This window comes from Sciurus vulgaris (assembly GCF_902686455.1).
Source record: "Sciurus vulgaris genome assembly, chromosome: 8".
Taxonomy (NCBI): Eukaryota; Metazoa; Chordata; class Mammalia; order Rodentia; family Sciuridae; genus Sciurus; species Sciurus vulgaris.
The window spans coordinates 14,811,264-14,831,762 of record NC_136468.1 but is presented as its reverse complement, the minus strand read 5'-3'; the positions used below and the strand labels follow the sequence as shown (position 1 = coordinate 14,831,762).

The 20,499-nt window shown below is 37.6% G+C and overlaps 1 pseudogene across 1 annotated transcript; it reads left to right on the top strand.

The window, feature by feature from the left end:
* The first annotated feature begins 19,087 nt into the window (after positions 1-19,087).
* On the top strand, positions 19,088-19,906 carry LOC306667483 (ferritin light chain-like; annotated as a pseudogene). The gene has a single exon. The product of its transcript is annotated as a ferritin light chain-like (transcript).
* Positions 19,907-20,499: the final 593 nt, after the last annotated feature.

Genomic DNA, 20,499 nt, shown 5'->3' with positions numbered 1-20,499 from the left:
GTGTTGTTTCCATTACACTGAAAGTCTTAGTGTCCTAAAAATAAGACCTTAAAGCCCAGGGTTGAAACATTTAAGCAGAATTTGAGAAATATATTTAGAAACAGCTAAATTGTCGGTATCGTGCTTAAGCCCTTTCCTTAAAGGACGACCTGTTAAGCTGAGTCCAAATGAAACTTTAAGAAGTTTTTTTTTATTTTTCATCGTTGAGAAAAGTATGTTTTCTTTTAGTGTGGTGTTCTTTTTCTGGAGTCATACATTTCACAAATATCAGTCGAACGCTTTCCGTACGCGCCCTGCAAAGCACATACCATTCTAGACATCTGAGGCATCATAACTAATCACTTCTGTTTTGAAGAACATGGGTCCAAATATTTTACATACTTTGTGCCTTTCATGAACAGAATATTCCAAGACAGTCTCTGTGAAAAATGTATGAAAACATTTGAGAGAGAAGTAAATTCTATTTGATAAGCCCAGTTACAGAATGGAATTAAAGAAACCCTATTCATTGTTAACAATACATTTACTCTAAAGGAAGGGAGGAGTAATGAGAAAAAAATTTATTTTTATTTTTTTAATTAAAATATTTTTTATTTTTACAGAACTTCATTTTTACAGACTGCATTTTGATTCATTGTACACAAATGGGGTACAACTTTTCATTTCTATGGTTGTACCTAATGTAGATTCACACCATTCGTATTGCACATATACATAGGGTAGGGTAATACTGTCTCAGTCTTATCTTTCCTTGCCCCACCCACTCCTGCCCTCTACACCATCCAAAGTTCCTTCATTTTTCTCTCCCCATCTCCCTGTTATATATCATCTACTTATCAGAGAAAACATTCTACCTTAGGTTTTTTGGGCCTGGTTTATTTCACTTAGCATGATATTCTCCAACTCCACTCATTTGCCAGCAAATGCCATAATTTTATTCTTCTTTATGGCTGAGTAATATTCCATTGTGTATTTATACCACAGTTTATCTGTTCATCAATTGAAAGACATCTAGGTTGGTTCCACAATCTAGTTATTGTGAATTGAGCAGCTGTGAACATTGATGTGGCTGCATCACTGTAGTATGCTGATTTTAAGTCCTTTGGATATAGGCCAAGGAGTGAGGATAGCTGGGTCAAATGGTGGGTCCATTCAAAGTTTCAGAAAAGAAATTTTTAAGGAAGGGAGATAAGAAGTGAGAAGTTACTGATGGTATGTGATCGCCAAAATAACCTAATAGTGAAGTCATGAAAGATGGAGTTAACTCTTGCCTTTTTGTGGTTCCCATGATGGGGTAGTGGGAGGGGTCACCAGTGACCTCCTATTTGTATTTAGATGATTCAAGAGATGGCTGTCTTCTGAAACAGGATGTCAGACTACTTAGGTTAGGAATGAGCCTGGGAGCTGATGTGTTCTCTTAAGATGAGAGAGAGAATGAAAATATCAAAATACTAACATTCCTCTACATTGAAAAATACTACCCATCAAATGAGCATGGTATGCTTTGTCAACTTCCTTGTAAGTTCTCTTCCAAGCAGGAAAGTTTCCTTAAGCAGCTAAATTTAAATCCAAAGGTGCTTTAGCACATATAGAGTAAATGAAGGTGATCATAGGGACAATGTCAGCAAGCTGGGCTAGTGTGAAGGACCCTTCTTCTTTATCATAAGGACATACTTATGAGCAGACTGAAAGAGCACCATTAAACAGGGCACTCTTTCCCCTTGACAAGAAACAAATGGAAAGTTTTTTGTTTTATTCTGTCTTATTTCATTTTTTTAAAAATAAGCTCTTAAATTATTATTATTATACTTCCTTATAACATTAAAATGTCTAAGATGTTTCTCATTGATTCAATTTAAATTATAACTTTATGTATCAGTATCAATCTATAGATCCATTATCTTTCATGATTTCTTCTCCAGGAGATGACTGGTTATGTTCATTCAATAATAATTTTATTTCATTCAATATTCTATGACCTTGTCTTCAAATTCTGTATGTATCTTATTTTCTTAGGCCATTCTAAAGTCCTACAGTATCCAGATGAGATACAACAAGAGAAGGCATAAACTCTGGAGTCCAAAAATCAAGATTTTAATGTCAGCATGTCACATCTTGGCTATATAGTCTCAAAACAGGTAAGCTATAACTTCCTGTTTGGTTTTTGAATCTGCAAAATGAAGGCGATGATAATGCCAATCCAACCTACCTAACTGTAACATTGTGAGCATCAAACATTATAGTTCTGCCTTTTGCAAATTGTAAAATTACTTTCTCAATGAGAGTTTAGACAAGGCATAGCAAAGATGGCTTATCTGTGCTCCATGATGTCTCACCTGAGAAAGATACAATGCCTGGGGTGTCTTGGTGGCTGGAGACTAGAATACTCTGAGACATATTTATTAACATGTCTGGTAGTCAAAACTGGGATAAAAGCTGGGGCTTTCAGCCATAATACCTAAACGTACTCTCGTCATGCTAGCTTCTTCCTAGCATATGTGCCTTAGAGTTGTCAGCCTTCTTACGTGGCAGCTAAAAACTTCAAATGCTAGTATTCCAGAAAGCAACGTGAAAGCTATATTCACTTTATGATCCAGCCTCCATCACTTCTGCTGCGTTTTATTAGATACAGATAAGTCACTAAATTGGTTCAAATTCACAGTGAGGGGATATAGATTCCACCTTTTGATGAAAGAAATGCCAAAGAATTTTCAGACATGGTTTAAAACCACCACAGGTCTTGTTTAGAATGAGGAACTGGCTACTCTGAAGAACTAACTACCCACTCTCCTCTGCTCCCAAGATTCTATACCCAATCAAATTCTCTACCCTTTATTACCTGAACTCACTAATATATCTCAGCATGCATATGAGCAAGGCTTTACCTTCTTTTATCAGTTTCTGAAGCTTCCACTGCATGCAAAAATAAATGTAGGTCTTTTTGTTGGTATAGCCTGTCTACTCCTGGATACTTTGCCCTAAGTCCCAATGCTGCCATGGGCAATGTTGACATGCTGAAACCTTCTACCCCAAACAGTGTTCCTGGAACCTGTGATGAGCCAAGCCAGATTGCAGTCAGAGCAGAAACAGAGAACACCTCCCTTTTGTGGTGTAGTGGGCCATATGAGCATCAAGATAATATCATCTTGCATTCTAAGTTCTTACAGACATTTTAGTCAGCATGATGCTTTTAGGTTTTGCTCACAATCCCTTTTTCCCCTAAGGTAGTTGTGTATTTACAGAAAACTGGAGAACAAAATCTAGATAAAAAGAACAACTCAGAACCATTGCTCTAGTTGATGACTGAAACATTGTTAAGAGCATTGCTGCTGGGTCTGACCCTTTCTCCCCTGGAGATGAGTTTATTTTCTACCATCATTTCTATCCTGAATCCTACATTCTAATAGACACCAGATAGTCCCACCAGTAGGCCAGACCTGCCCAGCCAGGTCTGATCCCACATTGATATGGTCAAGTACTGAGAAACAGGCATCCTCCCAGAAGCTTCTAGAGCTACAACCAGGTTCACTGATGTGTAACTGATCACAGTTCAATACTTCCTTTGTGAATCGAGGTTATCATTATGAATAACATCCCATATTGTTTAATAGTTACTCTCTAAAGCTATTTAAGTGTGAATAGAAAATAGAATCATAGCATTGATTCAGAACAACTTTCTCATTGAGAAACCCTTGTAATTACCTCTGTGGAATTCCAGATTCTGTTTAAATACTTTAACAATGAGTATCTCAATAATATAGGATATTCAGCTGTCATCTTAATTTTCCAGACTTTCTTTTTCCCATAGAGGACTTCGCTTCTAGATTCATGAAATTTATTAGGATATTATATTCCTAACTTTTAACAAAGAATTTTTATATCAGAATGTTATTTTTTCTTACAACATCTTGCTTATACTACCCTGGGGTATGTTAATAAGATAGAATTCTTTGAAATATTCTTTGTGAACTTATATTTCATTGTTAGTTTCTTTAAAGTTTGCTTTTATTATAAGGTACAGTAAACTATATATTGTATGTTTGGGCAAAAAATAGGGGGGAAACTATATATAGTTTTAGAGGAGTTCCTCCTCTCTGTAGCTTTTCTCCTTCTGGTTTCAGTTATCTGTGGTCATCCATGGTCTGAATATAGCTACTGGAAAATTACAGAAATAAACAATTTGTAAGTTTTAAATTGCATGCCATTGAGTAAAGTGATGAAATCATGCACCATCTGACTCCATCCCACTGGGATGTGAATCATCCCTTTGCCCAGCCTATCCATACCATATATGCTACCCGCCTGTTAGTCACTTAGTAGCTATTGCAGTTATCAGATTAGCTGTCATAGTATTGCAGTGCTAGTGCTCTAGTAACCCTTATTTTACTTAATAATGCCCCTAAAGCACAAGAATAGTGAGGATGACAAATTAATTTCAGTGTATTGTTATAATCATTCTATTTTATTATTAGTTTTATTAATCTGCTATGCCTAATTTGTATATTAAACTTTATCACAGGTATGTATATTAAGGAAAAAATAGAATAAAGTTTGGTACTATCCACAATTTCAGACATTCGCTGGAAGTCTTGCAATGTGTCCCCAATGAGTAATGGGAAGGGATATGTATGTATGTATGTGTGTGTGTGTGTGTATGGGTGTGTATTTAATAGAATGAAATGGGTGGGAAGAACCAAGTGGAGGGGATAGAATGGAAGTGAAACTTCTGAGTCTATATTTTAATATATTTCTGTTTTAGTCAGCTTTTTCACTGCTGTGACTAAAAGACCTGACAACAATTTTAGAAGAGGAAAAGTTTATTTGGGGGATCACAGTTTCAGAGGTCTCAATCCATGGACAGCTGGCTCCATTCCTTGGGGCTTGAAGTGAAGCAGAACATCATGGAGAGTGTGGTAGAGGGAGGAGGTTCATATGATGATCAGAAAGCAGAGAGACTCCAGATACAAAATATATCCCCAAAAGGCACACCCCTAGTGCCTCCTCCAGCCTCACCCTACCTGCCTTCAGTTACCACTCAGTCAGTCCCCACGAGGGGATTAATTCACTGATTGGGTTAAGACTTTCATAACCCAGTCATTTTACCTCTGAATGTTTTTGCATTGTTTCACACATGAGCTTTTGGGGGATACTTAATATCTAAACTATAATAATTTATGATAGAAATATATTAAGAATTTCACATTTATGAGAAAAGTAAGTAAGTTTAAAAATCTAAACAAATTAACCTAATTTTATATCAAATTGATAACATGATGGCACAGAGAAAATGATTAGCTCAAGTATCTTTTTTTTTTAAATGTGTGTGACACTGGGGATTGAACTCAGGGCCTCACACATGCCAGGCATGTGCTCCTCCACTGAACTCTATCCCTAGGCCCTCAATTTCTTTTAAATGTAGTTTTCTGACTATAGATTTGTACCATGTAGAATTAGCTAAACTGCAACTGTCTCCCAAAATTCTCTTCCTTCATGTAAGACATACTCAGCCATTCTTTAAATATCCCCCCGGGATGATCCAGAGAAAACTCCCTTCACCAAAGCTGATAAGAAATGCAGTTAAGAGGGTAACTCAGAGATGTTTTTTGACTTTCCCTTGAAAGCCAGAACTGAGAATGAGAACTGCAACCATTTCAATGGGACACATGTTTAACTCTGTGGTGAAGGGCACCAGATTCTCCTGCAGGACCCTACATCATGGAAGCTGGGGCTGGAGTCCAAGGCAGTGAATCTGACTTGTCGCAGTCCCTCCTCAGAGGTTCCGGCCCTGCATCAGAAATTTCACTTTTTGCTTGCTTTTCCCACCTCACCTCCATCTTTCCTTCCTCTTTAAGGATTTTAAGTTCCAACAGCAGACACAAAAATACCAGCTGCACATAATCTACTTGATAAATTCCACAGTGTCATCATATCAAATCCCTCTAATAAATCCCTTATTATTTATATTTCCTAAGTCCTTCCACTTCTGAGTACTAACTGGAATATATTCTAAATACCAAAACAAACTACAAATAAATCGTTATCTAGAAGGTTTGTTATTGATAGTGGTATTGGTTTTGTCGTTCTGAACGATTTTATAATTATTGTGGAGTAGAGCAAATGAGTACATATGTTGATGTTAAGAACAAGGTTAAGAATCAAGATTCTTATTGTGTAACAAGTGAGAAACAAGTGTGGAACAAGGGAAGTTGAAGACTCCCCCGTGGTGTCGTATGTGAATTTGAAGTAGCAGAATGAACACAAACATACATGTGTGTGCACACTTGCATGTGTATTCTTAGCCTTCCTCACTGAAAGACATGCTTAGAAGTAGAAGTAAATATACCTGGTGACTAGACCTCGATTTTTAAATGCCATTCTCCACTAAAAGTAACCAGATCTCCTTTGAGAAATACCTGATTCCAGATCTGGAACAGGAAATGTGTAAATTGAGCTTGCATAGGATGATCCTTGGTAAACTCAAGCAAGGACATTATTAAAGACTAGTAGGTCATGTCAAAAGGAGCGAATTGCAAGAGTCCCACTAGTCTGATACGGAACACTTGGAATATAAGAAATAATGATAGTAACACCTTGCAATATATTTAATCTTAAAAAATTCATAAGTGCCTAGTGGATGGGGGCTGGGGAGAAAGAGAGGGAGGGAGAAAGATATTGAAAGAAAGAGATGAGATGGGGGAGTAAAGCTTCTCCTTAAAGAAATTGCTAATTAATATACAGAAAAAGAATGATAGATTTTTTTAAATCACCATTTTGCAGCCACCAATGTAATAATTACTTCAGTTCAGAACTGTCAATAGTTGCTAAAATTTTTATTGGGTGCAAAACACTTGGGGAACAAGACAGTTTCACGGTTTCATAATAGCATCACATAGACCTCTTATTCCTTACAAAGGGAAAAGTGTATTTTTGTAACAAAAAATGTGGTACTCACCTCGTTAACCAGACTATTAAATTTAGCATCACCAACAGGAGTACAATTCCACAATTATGTGGAGCCTCTTGTGATGTATCTCTATGTAGTATTTAAGCCAAAAATTGCTTAACCTGAGTATAACCACAAGGAAACAATCAAATCCAGGATATGGGTCATTCTGGACAATGAATGACTCTATAACTCTCCAAAATTCAGTCTCACTGGGATTGGTGGCACATGCCTGTAATTGCAGCTACTCCAGAGGCTGAGGCAAGAGGATTGCAAATTCAAGGCCAGTCTTGGAGATTTAGAAACCCTGTCTTAAAATAAACAATAAAGAAGGCTGGGGATGTAGCATGGTAGAGTTCCCCTGGGTTCAATCCCTAGTTCTGTAAAAGGGAAAAAAAAATCAAGAACAAAAAAATCCAAGAATAGTAAACCATTAGAGATTAGAAGAGATTAAAGAAATTTAAGAACCAAATGCAATGCATGAAATTTATCTTAATTCTGGGTAAGAAACTATAAGACAATTTTTGTCCTAATTTTTGTTAAACTGGGGGAATCAAAATATACCAAAAAGTATCAAATTATTTGAAATGATCAAATTATAATCAAAATATCAAATAATAATTATGATTTAATTTAAATTTAATTAATGTTAATATCCTTATTTTATAAGGCAAATGATAAAGCGTTTATCACTTTATCATTATGAAATATTATTGTCTTCAACTTTAAAATGGTTCAGATAAAGAGCCACAAAGGTGAAACTGACTATAGTTCACTGTTAAAGAGCATATTTCTTTATAAATTTTTAAATTCTTTTTTGAATATACATGACAGTAGAGTGTATTATGACATATTATGCATACATGGAGTATAACTTCCCATTCTTGTGGTTGTACTTGATGTGGAATTACACTGGCTGTGTGTTCACATATGACCATACAAAAGTTGTGTCTGATTCATTCTGCTGTCTTTCCTATTCCCATCTCCCCTCCTTTTCCTTCATTCCCCTTTATCTAATCCATTGAAGTTCTAGTTTTCCCTCCTGACCCTTATTGTGTGTTAGTATTTGCATATCAGAGACAACATTCTGCCTTTGGTTTTTTGGAGTTGGCTTATTTCACTTAGCACAATAGTCTCCAGATCCATCCATTTACTGGCAAAAGTCATAAAGTCAACAAATACATGAAAAAAATATTCAACTTCTCTAGCAGCTAAAGAAATGCAAATTAGAACTACACTGAAATCCATTTAATTCCAGTCAGAATGGCAATTATCAAGAATACAAGTAACAAAAAATGTTGGTGAGGATGAGAGGGGAAAGGTACACTCATATATTGCTGGTGGGACTGCAAATTGCTGCAACCATTCTGGAAAGCAGTATGGAGATTCCTCAACTTGGAATGGAACCACCATTTGACTCAGTTATCGCACTCCTTGGTGTATACCCAAAGGACTTAAAATTGGCATACTACAGTGATGTAGTCACATCAATGGTTAGAGCAGCTCAATTCACAATAGCTAAGCTATGGAACCAACCTAGGTGCCCTTCAACAGATGAATGGATAAAGAAAGTGTATATATACACAATGGAATATTAGCCATAAAAAAGAATGGATTTATGACTAAAGAGCATATTTCTAATAGTACTCCACTCTTATAGATATCAGAAATTCTGTTATGGCTTTTGTGTTTAATGTCTCTGCTACTGATTTTCAAATGTTTTGCTTTTATCTTTGACTCTTCAGTATATACACAGTTCTATGAGATCTTACTTCCTACTTCACAGAGAAGATAGAAGTTTTATGTGAATGCTTTAGCTTCCAGGTCTCCCAAGTATAAATGTATATGCTTGTTCATTCTTATCTCCTTTCCTACTTTGCACTGTGAAGTGTTGCTTTTCTTTTTGTTTTTGGAACTATTGACTGTTTTCTTTTTCTCAAGAATCTCTCTAGCCTTAGATTTTATGACTCTTCACACTCCTGGTTCTTCTCTTAAAGGTTGTGTTTTTGTTTTTGTTTTTTAGATCTCTTCTTGGGGTTAGTTTTCACCATTTTCAATTGACAGTATTAACAACAGACCCCATCCTTTGCTTGTTTCTTTTCTCACAGAGCTTGGCTTAGTTCAGGCTTCTGTAGCACAGATCATAGACCAAATGGCTTATGAAAAAAATAAATGTTTACAGTTCTAGAGGCTAGAAGTCTGAGATCATAATGCCCACATGGTCAGGTTCTGGTGTGGGTCCTCATCTGGGTTACAAACTGTCATCCTATTATATTCTCATGTGTCAAAAAGAGAATGTAATAGTTCTTGGGGTTCTTCCCTGCCACCCCACCTGTACTGGAGATTGAACCAGATCCTCTCACACACTAGGCAAGTGCTCCATTCCTGAAAGTCATACCCAACCCTTTTTATTTTGAGACAGGGTCTTGCTAAACTGCCAGGCTGATCTCAAACTTGCAGTCTTTGACCCCTAACCTCCCAAGTTTGGGATTACAGACATGGGTCACTATACCTGACACAGGGTTCCTTTTTATAATGCCACTAGTCCTACCCATGAGGGCCCTACCCCCAGGACCTTCCCAAAGGCCAAACCTCTTAATACTCTTAATACATTGGGGGTAAAGATGTCAGCCTATGAATAGTGGGGACACAAAGAGTACTTTGTAAAACTTTCTGATCTCTTACCCAGCTATTGGTTTTATTTATAGTGATGGCTTCTAAATCTGTATCTCACTCTAGACATCTCTATCTGGCCTTAACTTCTTTGTGTAGCTACCTAGTAGATGTCTGTACTTGAATGTCTCAGAATTAGTGCAAAGTCAACAAGTTCCAAACTAAGTTCTTTTAATTCCTACTCTGCTTCAGCAGCTGCTCAAACTAAAATGTTTTTAACTCAATTTGTGGCATCACCTTTTGACTTTCTTATTTAAAGATAAATGCTAATTTCATGTTTTAATATCAGTTTCAGATAATAACAAAAATCTTAGAATTAATCCCCATAGTCATTTTTAGTAACTGAATTCAGCTACTTCCAGTTTTTTGACAATAGATTATAAATTCCATCTCTTCACCTTCACATCTTTTCTGTATTGAATGTTTTCCACTGAAGGAAAATATGGATTTGTTCCTTCTAAAACCTTTTCACATTACTTTGATACATCTTTATCCATCTCTTGCTGTGGGTCTGGAGTTCTGGTTTCAACATCTGCCCTGATCATTTCCCTTCACTTTTATTTTAATAACTAGATAGTATTAGATAATTTAAGCCAAATATATTTTAACATTTTTATTAACATATCTGTTGTAGATTGCTGATTTGTCAACCACAGTTTATATATTTTATATATTAAAATAACACAATGACTTTGGAGAGTGAATATTTTAATTATTAAGAGGGGATTTCAAGATGGCAGACTAGGGGGTGACTGCATTTCATGTCGCTCCAGGACTCAGGATTCAAGAAGAGGAGGTATTGAGAGACTCGGGACTAACTCAGAGCCTCAGGATGAGTCTCTCCCGCTGGGCGAGACTCCCCGGCAGGGCAGTAGTCCCAGAACGCAGGGAACTTTGTGAAGAAGAGTTGCCCAGCGAGACTCACCAGCTGGAGCTGTGAACCCAGACAGCCAGGAGTGTCGCAGAGGAGGGCCGCCCAGTGAGAGACTTCTGCACAGAGTGAGGCTCCCTGGCCCAGGCGGTAGTTCCAGACCACAGGCAGCTTCTTAGAGGAGGGCCGCCCAGTGAGTGACTTCTGCACAGAATGAGGCTCCCCAGCCCGGGTGGTGGTTTTAGACCAAAGGTAACTTCTTGGAGGAGTGCTGCCCAGTGAGACTTCCCCACCGGGTGAAGTTGTGGGGTGAGGCTTTCCCAGTGGGGTAGTAGAACCAGAGATCCAGGCCCAGACCAGTTGTTCCCCAGCCTGCAGTCTAGTCCCACTTTGGCTGACCATCAGTCAACAAGTGGAAGTGCCGCTGCCCACTAGAAGGGAATATACCCCACGTGAAGGCTACCACCCCTAGAGGGGCAGCTTCCTTGTGGATCACTGCATTATCAAGTTCCTCCAAGACTTCAGGCTACTGAAGGCTAGGAGGTGAGTTATTGGAAATCTATATGGACACTATAAGTCAATAGGGGAAAATCTGCAATATCTCAGAGTTTCACCACTAGCGGGGAAGATACCTGAGCAATGTGAGAAAACAAGGGAAGAAAATGTCTCAAATAAACCTAGATGCTACATCAGTAAAATCCAATGACAGCATGGCAGAAGAAATGTCAGAAAGGAGTTCAGAATGTACATAATTAAAATGATCAGAGAAGCAAATGATGAGATGAAAGAGCAAATGCAGGCTTTGAATGATTGCACCAATCAACTGTTAAAAGAACAAATGTGGGAAGCAAAAGATCATTCCAATAAAGAGTTAGAGATACTGAAAAAAACAAACAAACAGAAATCCTTGAAATGAAGGAAACAATAAACCAAATTAAAAACTCCATATAAAGCATAACCAGGGGCTGGGGAGATAGCTCAGTCGGTTGAGTGCTTACCTTGTAAGCATAAGGCCCTGGGTTTGATCCCCAGCACCCCCCAAAAAAAAAAAAAAAAAAAAAGCATAAAAAGCATAACCAATAGGATAGAACACCTGGAAGACAGAAACTCAGACATTGAAGACAGAATATTTAATCTTGAAAACAAAGTTGACTTAACAGAGAAGATGGTAAGAAATCATAAACAGAATCTACAGGAATTATGGAATATCATGAAAAGGCCAAATTTAAGAATTATTGGGATTGAGGAAGGCACAGAGAAACAAACCAAAGGAATGAACAATCTATTCAATGAAATAATATCAGAAAATTTCCCATATCTGAAGAATGAAATGGAAAATCAATTACAAAAGGCTTATAGGACTCCAAAAATACAAAATTATAACAGACCCACACCAAGGCACATTGTAATGAAAATACCTAACATATAAAATAGAGACAGAATTTTAAAGACTGCAAGAGAAAAAAATCAAATTGCATTCAGGGGAAAGCCAATACAGATATCAGCAGATTTTTCAATTCAGACCCTAAAAGCTAGAAGGGCCTGGAACAACATTTTGCAAGCTCTGAAAGAAAATGGATGTCAACCAAGAATCTTATACCCAGCAAAACTTACCTTCAGATTTGACAACGAAATAAAATCCTACCATGATAAACAAAAGCTAAAAGAATTTACAAAAAGAAAGCCAGCATTACAGAACATTCTCAGTAAAATATTCCATGAGGAAGAGATGAAAGACAAAGAAGCAAATCAGCAAAGGGAGGAATTATCCTAGAGGAATTGTCACATAAAGGAGGAACCAAGTCGTGTCAAATAAATAAATAAATAAATAAATAAAATTTAAAAAATGAACCAAATGACTGGGAAACCAAATCATATCTCAATAATAACCCTGAATGTTAATGGCCTGAATTCATCAATCAAAAGACATAGACTGGCAGATTGGATTAAAAAGAAAGATCCAACAATATGTTGCCTGCAAGAGACTCACCTCATAGAAAAAGATACTCATAGACTAAAGGTGAAAGGATGGGGAAAAACATACCATGCACATGGACTCAGCAAAAAAGCCAGAGTATCCATCCTCATTTCAGATAATGTGGACTTCAAGCCAAAGTTAGTCAGAAGGGCTAAAGAAGGACATTTCATACTGCTTAAGGGAAGCATAAATCAGCAAGATATAACAATCATAAACATCTATGCCCCAAACAGTGGCTCATCCATGTATGTCAAACAAATCCTTCTCAATTTCAGAAACCAAATAGACCATAACACAATAATACTAGGTGATTTTAACACACCTCTCTCACCACTGGACAGATCTTCCAAACAAAAATTGAACAAAGAAACCATAGATCTCAATCACACAATCAATAATTTAGACTTAACAGACATTTAGAGTATACCATCCAACCAAGAGCGAATACACTTTCTTCTCAGCAGCACATGGATCCTTCTCTAAAATAGACCATATATTATGCCACAAAGCTAATGTTAGCAAATACAAGAAGATAGAGACACCACCTTGTATTCTATCAGATCATAATGGATTAAAGTTAGAAATAAATGAAAGAGTAAAAAACAGAAACTATTCCAACACCTGGAGATTAAACAATATGCTATTATATGATGAATGGATAACAAGATATTAGGAAGGAAATTTAAAAATTCTTAGAGGTAAATGAGAACAAAGAAACATCATATCAAAATCTCTGGGACACTATGAAAGCAGTACTTAGAGGGAAATTTATTTCATGGAGCGCATTTAATAAAAGAAGTAAAACTCAACAAATAAACGACCTAACACTACAGCTCAAAACCCTAGAAAAAGAAGAACAGACCAGCACCAAAAGTAGTAGAAGACAGGAAATAGTTAAACTCAGAGCTGAAATCAATGAAATTGAAACAAAAGAAACAATACAAAAAATTGACAAAATAAATAGTTGGTTCTTTGAAAAAATAAACAAAATTGATAAACCTTTAGCCACACTAACAAAGAGAAGATGAGAGAAAACCCAAATCACTAAAATTCAGAATGAACAAGGAAATATCACAACAGACAGGATTGAAATACAAAACATAATTAGAAGCTATTTTGAAAATCTATACTCCAACAAAATAGAAAATTTTGAAGACATCAACAGGTTTCTAGAGACATATGAATTGCCTAAACTGAACGAGGAGGACATACACAATTTAAATAGACCAATTTCAAGTAATGAAATAGAAGAGGTCGTCAAAAGCCTACCAACAAAGAAAAGTCCGGGACCAGATGGGTTCTCAGCCGAGTTCTACAAAACCTTTAAAGAAGAGCTCACTCCAATACTTCTCAAAGTATTCCATAAAATAGAAGAGGAGGGAACCCTCCCAAACTCATTCTATGAAGCCAATATCACGATGATAAACAAAAGCTAAAAGAATTTACAAAAAGAAAGCCAGCACCACAGAACATTCTCGGCAAAATATTCCATGAGGAAGAGATGAAAAACAATGATGTAAATCAGCAAAGGGAGGAACTACCCAAAGGAATAGCCAAATAAAGGAGAAACCAAGTTGTGTTAAAAAACAAAAATGAGCCAAATGACTGGGAATACAAATAATAATAATAACCCTGAATGTTAATGGCCTGAACTCATCAATCGAAAGACATAGACTGGCAGATTGGATTAAAAGGAAAGATCCAACAATATGCTGCCTGCAAGATACTCATCTCATAGAAAGAGATACCCACAGACTAAAGGTGAAAGGATGGGAAAAGCATACCATGCACAGGGACTCAGTAAAAAAGCTGGAGTATCCATCCTCATATCAGATAATGTGGACTTCAAGCCAAAGTTAGCCAGAAGGGATAAAGAAGGACATTTCATACTGCTTAAGGGACGCATAAATCAGCAGGACATAACAATCATAAATGTCTGTTCCCCAAACAGTGGCTCATCCATGTACATCAAACAAATCCTTCTCAATTCCAGAAATCGAATAGACCACAACACAATAATACTAGGTAACTTTAACACACCTCTCTCACCTCTGGACTGATCTTCCAAACAAAAATTGAACAAATTATTTAGACCCTTTGTTTTATGTGTGTGTAAATACACACAAAAATACTCTCTCTTTTTCTCTCTCTCTCTTATACACATGACACACACACACACACACACATTGCTCTAATACTATTAAAATTAGTGTGGTTTTGTAGGTTATACTATTCATATAAGAACTTCTCTTGTATGAATGTAAACATATCCTGCCTGATTTTGTAAAGGACATTCACTCTCTACAAAAGGTTATTAGTTGCTAAGATAGTGAAAGAAGTTAGAAGTTAACAGGAGCCAGAAACACAGTTATTTTAATCAAAAGATTGAATATTCTACCATTTTGAATTTCATGTTATTTAATACATCTCAAACATACTGTAAGTTCATAAAATTCCATCCAGATTATTCCAGATGAGAATAGATCTAGTGCTTTTTGATATGCTGAAGAGAATATGTGGCTAAAACTACCATTTAAAAGTTAGGAGCAGGAGATCCTTGGCAGGAACAGGGCTGTAGTGGTACAGACAGCCAGACAGGACCCAACCAGAAGCTGAATTTTACTGCTACTCAATCAAAGGATATTGATAAATACAAGCACCAGCTTTATTATATTACTTTATCTTTAGAAGTTTTTAAATATATGGATCAAGGTTGAAACTCCCAGCCCTAAACCAAACAGTACTTATAGGGATCTTTAGCTAAAATTAAACAAGTTAGCCCTTAAACAGATGAATGGATAAAGAAAATGTGGTGGAAAAATATATATATATATAATGAAATATTATACATAAAGAAGAATGAAATTATGATATTTTCGGGTAAATGGATAGAACTGGAATATCATGCTAAGTGAAATAAGCCAATCCCAAAAAACCAAAGGCTGAATGTTTTCTCTGATATACAAATGCTAGCAATAAGGGGAGAGTAGGGAAGAATAGAAGTACTTTGGATTAAACAAAGGGGAATGAAGGGAAGGAAAGGGGAATGGGAATTGGAAAGAGTAGAATAAATCAGACATTACTATGCTATATGCACATATGATTACATGACCAATGTAATTCCACATCACATACAACCAGAAAAATAAGAAGTTACACTCCATATAGGTATAAAATACATTCTACAATCATGTATAACTAATAAGAACTAATAAAGAAATTTAAAAAAAAGTTAAAGTGCATACAATAAAGAAATGTAGAAGCCTTTTGCTTCCAGAATTGACATGGCTAAGTATTGAAGTATCCAAATGAAATATCCATCTTCTTAACTAGCTTATTTTTACTAAGTCTGCAGATACCTATTTATTCCTTTCTTGGAATTAACATGCCTGTTAAAAAGTATTTGTGAACAATGAACAATATTAAAATCTTCTTGATAATGGGGAACTGAGACAATTCAAGGCCATTGTAATTTTCCTTAAGATGCTTGTCCTTGTAACTTGACTTTACTGTAGGTTGGAAATGAAGTTATAGGAGGTGTAAAGCCCATTTTCCTTTTTTTTTTTTTTTTTTTGCCCCTGAAGTATTACTTCATTGTCACGTTTTCAGCATCCAGGTAATTGTACATCTTTAGATGTGATTTACTTAATTACTCTCTGTAGAAGAATTGGTCCCAAGAAAATTGTTTTGGAAATATGAAATATGCTTGGCAAACTAAAGATTTTTAGAAATTAAAAGTTATGAAGTTATATTTCTAGAGTTGGTCTAGATAATAAGCAAACATGCAACTTCTTTTTATTTTCCTCAAAAAATAAAGTTACCATTACAATAAACACAGATCTTAAATGTTCTTATTTGGAGATATGCCTCTTTGTCTTTTTGAATGGAATTTAGAGAATGCATGTGGTGTCTTAGATATTGACACAGAATATACCAAAGCTGCTGGTTGGTAGAGAAAAAGAGTATTGAGAGATTCTGGCAGGAGATAAAGAATGAATGGAGAGGAGATGCTAACAAGACATATTGGTAAAAGACATTGTGAGATGTGGGCTTGAGAATCTGGAAAGAAAGTGTCATGGATGTAGGAAGCAGGTCTTTCTCTCTCATTCTGGCAATGTGCAAACAATGGCTCTGGGAGTACCAGGGGACCACAACCATGGTATAAGCAGTGGGGATCCTGTGAAATGTCCCCTCAACAGAACATCAGTGATTCTCTTTTAGGCAGTGTCAAGGGCAGTGGACAATGGCCAGGGTCAACTGAAGACAATAACATGGTGGATCCTAAGCGGGAACTAGTTTTTATACATCTGCAAGGCATAGTGCCAATGTTACACCATTCCAGTGTCATCCACCATCTACGTTTTATTCAGTGTGACACTCAGTTGTGGGAGTGACATTCACCTAGAACGCAATGTCAGTCCTGTCCCCTGAATTGGGTAATGTGGCCGCTTGATCTTGGGAATCATCTCTTTTGTAGACTCCCAGAAATAATTACAGGCTGCTTTTTATGAGCTGCTGAGGTTCAAACCTTTAAACTGGTAGAAACTCAAACCATTATGATTTTGAATTTTCAGTTACTATATCCTCATTTTATTCCTGTGGTCTGATAACATCGGGCACTCTAATCAGAGATTGTGTTAGAGCAGGGGCCCATCTGGAGCCCAAACAGTGTTCCAGATTCAAGTGTATTTGTAGGACTGGTGGGACTTGCTTGTCAACACTCCATTTGCATGAGGGCTTGTGGTAATCTTGTAGGTGGGTCAAGGATCATAAAATCAATGTTAAATGGAGTGATTTTCAGAACTGTATAATATCATTCAGATTGTTCTCCATTCCTGATCATACCTGAGTTTTGAGGAAAATCTGTAAAAAGCTTGCATTTAATTTAAATTTGTTCAGTATGGAGCTTATAGCAATCTCCTATGGGAAAAACACAAACATAAACTGTCCTGAAGTAGAGCCATGACATCAGAAGAAAAGAATTATATGCTTTTTTTTTTTTTTTTTTTTGGTACTGGAGCTTGAACCCAGGGGTGCTTCTTCACTGAGCTAAAGCCCTAGCCCTTTTTTTTTTTTTTTTTTTTTTTGAGACAGAGTCTTGCTAAGTTGCGAGGCTGGCCTTGAGCTTGTGATCCTCATACCTCAGCTCCTGAAACGCTGGGATTACTGGTATGCACCACTGCACCTGGCTACCTCTAAGAAACATTACCTGACACAGTCTAGGCCCAGAGAGGCAGGACACTTGGCCATGGGTCCAGAAATGCCTTGTTAGGCATTTTGTCAGACCTGCCAAGTTGTAAAGACAGGTGGGTCCAGGCATAGTCCATAGAAAGTTTGAAATGTTACAGTTAAGATAAAACTTGACCAGGCCCAGTGTACACAAGTAAATTGGAGGGGCAGGTGTGGTATACCCCCACATCACCTGCTGCTGTAGTTGCACAAGTACCCCTCTGTTAGGTCAAATCTATGGTTGTATTATAGGAGAAGTTCCTGTAAACCAGCCAAAGTCCAAACTTGATTTCCAGAAGTGTCAACAAGAAACGTGGGTTCAAACTGAATATGAATGGTGGCTACATTGTATATACACCTTTAGGGATGACCCTGAACAATAGTGGGCAGGGATATTTTTCCCATAGACAAGCTATGAGTGGTTCAACTGGTCATCCACGTTCTGTGAAGGAAGTGGCCATAGATGAGAATATTTGTGGATTCCTGGACAGTGGTCAATGAACAAGGGCCTAGAAATAAAGGACTGATGGATGAAAGACAAGGAAATCTAGAGAAGAGACATGTGGATAGGTAGATAAAGATTGGCACAAAATGTGTAGATCTTCATGTCCAATGTTAACCCAACAGAGAGCATCCAATATGGTTAAGGCATTTGATGGTTAATTTTATGAGTCAATTTGACTGGGACACAGGCCACAGAGACATTTGGTCAAATATTAATCTGGATGTGTCTGTGAGGGTGTTTCTGGATGGCATTGGTAGTGTGAGGAAACCAGATTGCCCTCACTAATGAGGGTAGGCTTTGTCCAGTCAGTTAAAGGCCTGAATAGAACAAAAAGACTGACCTTCCTGCAACTAAGGCAGAATTTCCTCCTGCTCAACTTCATTGACATCAGTATTTTTCTTGCCTGTGCTCTTGAACTGAAACACTGACTCTTTCTGGATGTTAAGCCTGCTGGATTTTGGACTAGAACTACACTGCTGGCTCTCCTGAATCTCCAGTTTGCCAACTGCACATCCTGGGGTTTGTTAGCATCCATATTTCTCCATAGAGAGTAGACAGATCTATACATAGATCTGGTTGACAGTTGGTTCTATATGATATACAGGCACTACCCAAAAGTACACAGCTGAATATTGGCCCCTTTCTGGGGCGTCTCTGGAGGATTGTGGTGAAGGGAGATCCTCTGTGTTGGCAGAAATTTGAACAATGCACCTGGTTGTTCACTTTGCTTATCTTGTACTTGCGTAGAAATCTTAGTTTGAAAAGGAGAAACACTTATACCAGAAGACGTTTATAACTCCAATGAAATGTAATTTAAGACTACAGTTCAGAACCATCGCGCTTGGAGGTCCTACGGATCCATCTCTTGCTTCAACAGTGGATGGAACAGACCCAGGGACTCCCTTTTCTTCTAGCTTTCAATCACCTTCCAATCTGATCTCCATTTACAATCTCTGGGACCATCTTCTCATCCACCTTCTGCTTCTGGGACCAGCTAACTCGGTTTTTTTGTGGTTAGCTCCTTATTGACGACCAACCATGGCCTCCCAGATTCGTCAGAATTATTCTACCAAGGTGGAGGCTGCCATCAGCTGCCTGGTCAATTTACATCTGCAGGCCTCCTACGCCCACCTCTCTCTGGGCTACTATTTCCACCGTGATGATGTGGCTCTGGAGGGCGTGGGCCACTTCTTCTGTGAGTTGACTGAGGAAAAGCTCAGAGTCTTCTGAGCATCTCCTGAAGATGCAAAACCAACGCGGTGGCCACGCCCTCTTCCAAGACGTGCAGAAACCTTCTCATTGAGTGGGGCAACACTTAGGATGCCATGGAAGCTGTCTTGGCCCTGGAGAAGAACCTGAACTAAGCCATTTTGTATCTTCATGCCTTGGGCTCTACCCGCATTGAACCACATCTCTGTGACTTTCTGGAGAACCACTTCCTTGATGAGGTGAAGCTCATCAAGAAGATTGGAGACCACTTGACTAATCTCTGCAGTCTGGCAGGCCCCCAGGCTGGCCTGGGCGAGTATCTCTTCAAAAGACTCACCCTCACGCACGCCTACTAGAAGGCCCTGGAGCAGTATGGCCTTAGATGGGTCTTCTTTGCATATCCTGGCATCAGAGCTTTGGCCTGAGCCTCTCTCACTAACTCCTAGGCAGCTTTTTAACCACCGTGGAGCCCCTCCCAAACCTTGGACCAAATGAAAATAAAGCTTTTTCCAGAAAAAAAAAACAAAAAACTACAGTTCAGCCACTCTGGGCTCCTCAAACCTCTGAATTAACAAGCAAAGAAGGGAATTACAGTGTTGGCTAGGATTATTGTTCCTGACTACCAAGGGGGAAATGGACTGCTCTTCCATTATGGCAGTAAGGAAGAATATGTTTGGAATACAGGAGAGTTTAGTATTGCCATGCCCTGTGACTAAGTTCAGTGGAAAATTACAGTAACCCAGGCCAGGCAAGACTACTGATATCCAGATCTCAGGAATGAATGGATCACCCACTGATAAAGAATTATAACCAGGTACTTGCTGAAGGCAAAGTAAATACAGAATGGATAGTGGAAGGTGGTGGTAAATACCAGCTATGACCATCTGACTAGCTATAAGAGAAGAGGGACTGTAATTGTCATGAATATTTCTGTGTTATTTTGTTATGAATATGTATGCAAATATCTTTGTTTCCTCTCTTACTCTTTTATGGTATAACATAAGATATATTGGCTTTATATCATAGTATTTAAGTGTTGTTAATGAATTAAGTAGTTAATTTATTTTTGTGGTACTGGAAGTTGAACAGGG